The sequence below is a fragment of the Galeopterus variegatus genome, unplaced genomic scaffold, assembly GCF_000696425.1.
Source record: "Galeopterus variegatus unplaced genomic scaffold, G_variegatus-3.0.2 Scaffold11408, whole genome shotgun sequence".
Lineage (NCBI taxonomy): Eukaryota > Metazoa > Chordata > Mammalia > Dermoptera > Cynocephalidae > Galeopterus > Galeopterus variegatus.
The window spans coordinates 1,667-5,770 of NW_007737519.1; the positions used below are offsets into that span (position 1 = coordinate 1,667).

The 4,104-nt window shown below is 40.3% G+C and overlaps 1 pseudogene; it reads left to right on the forward strand.

Moving 5' to 3' along the window:
- The first annotated feature begins 1,960 nt into the window (after positions 1 to 1,960).
- On the forward strand, positions 1,961 to 2,390 carry LOC103610605 (annotated as a pseudogene).
- Positions 2,391 to 4,104: the final 1,714 nt, after the last annotated feature.

Below are 4,104 nucleotides of genomic sequence, written 5' to 3' on the forward strand. Positions count from 1 at the left end.
AAATAAAAAACATGCTTTATTAGAGCTCAAGCAATCAAATTTTGCTTAGCCCTTCACTCACTGGTTCTATTACAATATAGGCTGTATTATAAGACACTTTTCATTAGGCAGTGAATATGAGTCTTCATGTACCATGATTTTTGCTTTCCATTTGGCTATAGGACAAATTTATTTTAAAGTTAACTGTTTAGAATGTTTTCCCCACAATTTTGATCAGTAAAAGAAAGACATGTTTAGAAAAAGTTACTGATACGGAGAACTTAGGGATATATATATGTAGGTGTGTATGTATGTATGTAGATTAACCTTTTCGTTAATGAATCATTTCTTGTGTTGATTACTAGTTTTCCATCTATGTTCTTGATTTTCTGAATGGAAGGTGCTTAATATGTATGTAGAACAGAAATGAAAATGTCGTATATTACAGAATCAGTTGACCTTTCTACAGATTGACAACTTTTCATTTTCCGTGACAAATACTCAATCAGCACTTCAGTCTATTAAGAATAGAGCTCATTAACATGCATAAACTAGCAGCCTGATCTAGTTATAATGCATCTTTAATGTGTTATATGTTCAGTGTAGTGTAACTACTTAGTCCTGTCATAAAAGGTAGAGTGGCCTCCAGTGATCGACAAGGTTCTGAGATCAATCTAACCTGTATAAAATCTTTATCCATAACAACTGTCATTAGAAATGACTAGCATTTTACTAATTAGCTCACTATTTATAACTCAGAAGCTTCTCACAGATGGTAAATGTTTATAAACACCCACAGATGTGTGCACAGCTGACTCTCAGTTATCCGCAGGAATAGGGGACATAGATAATTTAGATGCACTCACAATACAAATCCTCATTTTAGCTAGTTTCAAACTCCTTTCTCTTTGGGCTTTTTACTACAGCTGTCAATGAAGTAGCAAATTAACTAATCTAATTATGACTTCTCTTCTTATTGATGCACCTACCCCCTGATGAAAGCACTAACACGTACAAATGTGGTCACAAGATGGCTGGCAAGAGAGTGCAGATGGAATGCACGAGTGTAGGCAAACACATTGTGCAGTGGAGAATTGTTTGTATGTTTGTAGCTGTGTGTCTAACAGCAAACTTCAGCAAGACACCCACTTCAGGAAGGTTACACCTGAATTCCCTGGGACAGAAGAAAAAATTTTCTTAAATGTGACAGAAAGGAAAGGACACCGTTTTCGTTGGTGGTCTGGTCCTGTGTTGTTAATCATTTCTTTTCAGATAATTCTTTCTGAAATTTAGTCTCAATTTTTTATTATAAATGTCAGCCTATTTACTGTCTCATGCTAAATGAAGATGAAGAAATGTGAATATAATAACCTAGAGCACCATGAAGTTATTTCTTTGTCTTATTTATTTTGGCCTAAATAGTCTTGGGTCTTGTTCTTCTCTCTTGGGTTCTTAATCTAAAACTTTCATTTATTCTCCTTTATGCTCTTATTCAGGCAAGTTTAAATGCTGTATTTGATGGTGTGCACACAGAGCCAGGAGCCATGTGGAAAATAACTGAGGCCCAGAGGCCATGTACAGAATTAACATGAAGGGCAACCATTTTGTTTTCTAGTGATCTACAAAATTACATCTTCCAGACTGAGGCATTCACAAGTTAATACAAGTTGTTTTCCAGAGTTTTCTTACTTGAAGAACATTTCTTTATTTCAGCTTATTGTGGAGGAAGATTAATCATTTCTAAGCAGCATATTACAAATATTCTAAATTGTTTAAAGAAGGAATTTTATAGTGGATTAGATGGTGATCACAATTAGTGTCAAAAACTTGAATGGTAGAAGATAGTGGCACTGAAGAAAAAAATCTTGCACCAGTGCAGCTATCCAGCAAATTTGTAACTTCTCAGATAAATGATATATTTTTCACTGAGGAGTATTTGTAATTGCTGACAGGTTGTATAAGACTCCTATTAGACCTGCAGGACAAGATGGAGTTACTGCAGGTCCTGACACCAGCTGCAGCAGGTCACCAGCCTCCATGACTGCCTATGAATTTTTTTCAGGGCACGTGATATAAGGGTTGGTACAGTGGGGCAAGACAATTATGGAAGGGAATACTATGAAGACACCAAGCGATTTTTTGGCTGTCACTGATGGGTTATATATTCTACTGAAATGAATGGCAAAAACCCATTCTGGGATGTGGATGGAAGCATGGTGCCTCCTGAATGATGTTGTTAGCTTCGCTGTATGACCAATGATCTTCCAACAACAAAGCCATCTACTACTCGTAGATTTATTTGGACAAACCATAAATGCAATATGGCTGGCACCCCAGAACAGTATATACCTTATTCTACCACTAGAAACAAGATTCGGGAGTGGGTTCTACCTTCAATACCCTATAAGTAAAGGTGATGAGAAATAGTTTAAACATGTAAAATACGGGGCTTTTCATGTAATCCCACTTTTACTGCTTACCATTAACTTGATTAAAATCGACTTAAAACAAAAAAACCGAATTCTACTGGATATTCTCCTAATAAGAAAAGTGACTAGGAATGTAGTGCTTAGAGATACAGAGATTCCTCTCTATATATTCACCTTCAACAGTTAAAAATCAGTCATAGGCTTCTGGCTTGAATAGATGGCAAGTGCTATTTACTGAAATGAGGGAGACAGAAAGTGTTGGGAAAATATAGGAAAAATGGTCAGGGCCCCTCAGATGTTCAGAATCTTGCCGAGCATTTGATGTAAATAAGCATATTTGCTCAGGTGTTCCTTGGTTATTGTCTAGTGTAATTGCGCATGTGTACCCAGGTTTCCTGGGTTATGGACTTAAGTATAAGGATGAGTGGCTCTGATCCATGGCACCTCCCATCCCCGGGATGCCCACCCCATTGGGGGGGGGCTACTACTGCTGCTGGAGGCTGCTGCTGTTAGTGCCCCTGGGACCCTCCACAAGGCCACTGCCACTGCCGGACCTGTAAGCTACCAGACCTGTAAGATGCTGCCACTGAGGAAGCTGAGGACTGAGCTCATGTCATCTGGCAACAGCTCCTGGAATCTTTCCCAACTACCTAGCATGGACCTGCGTGTGAGGGGTCTGGGGACCCAGTCTGTACAATGGGTTTGTACGGTCTGAGCCCTACCTCTGACAGTATAAATGGAAACTTAGTATAACAAAATAATGAAACATTTTGGCTTTAGTTATGATTTACCTTACTTTACAGAAAGAGATAGAGGATGGGGGAAGTGGTGATAGATTCAAATTTGTATATATTACATTTGAGCCATCTATAGGATATCTGAGTTGTCATGTCTAGTGAGTGATTGGGTTGGGGCTAATGTGACCAATTCATCCCAGTTTGCCTGAGATTCTCCCAGTTTTAGCACTGAAAGTTCCATGTTCCAGGAAACCTGTTAGTCCTTGGCAAACCAGGATGGTTGGTCACTGTATTTGGGGCTCAGGAGTAGAGGCTGTTTTGGTGATAAAAACTTGGGAGTTCTCAGTATGTGAAGCCATGGGAAGGAATAAATTGTGAGTGGAGAATGTGAGGTATGGCGTAAGAATGGGCAGAGGAGGAAGAGCCATAAAGGGATCTCAGAAAGGAGTCAACCTGGGTATATGGGAGAACCAAGAGAGTCAGGTGTCGGGGCCGGCCCGGTGGCGCACTGGATAGTGCGCCGCTTGGGAAGCGCGGCGGCGCTCCCCTCCGAGGGTTCGGATCCCACATGCGGACCGGCTCCCACTCACTGGCTGAGCGAGGCGCGGGGGCAACACCGAGGGTTGCGATCCCGTTGCCGGTCCCCGGTCCGGTACGGGGGCAACACTGAGGGTTGCGATCCGTTGCCGGACACGGAAAAAGACAAAAAGACAAAAAATAAATAAATAAATAAATAAAATTAGCACAGTGTCCAGCTTTTAGCACTTATTAGTATCCTGTTGACCTCACAGTGGGTGAGGTACCTTTCTCCTTTATCTCCTTGGCAAAGAGAATCAAACTATAGTTTCCTTCTTAATGTCATATTGTCCTTAATGTCATATCTGTTGATTGCTCGTTAGGGTCACAAAGAAGTCAATGGAACAAATTAGTGTTTGTTTCTCAAACTTTTTTGGATATTC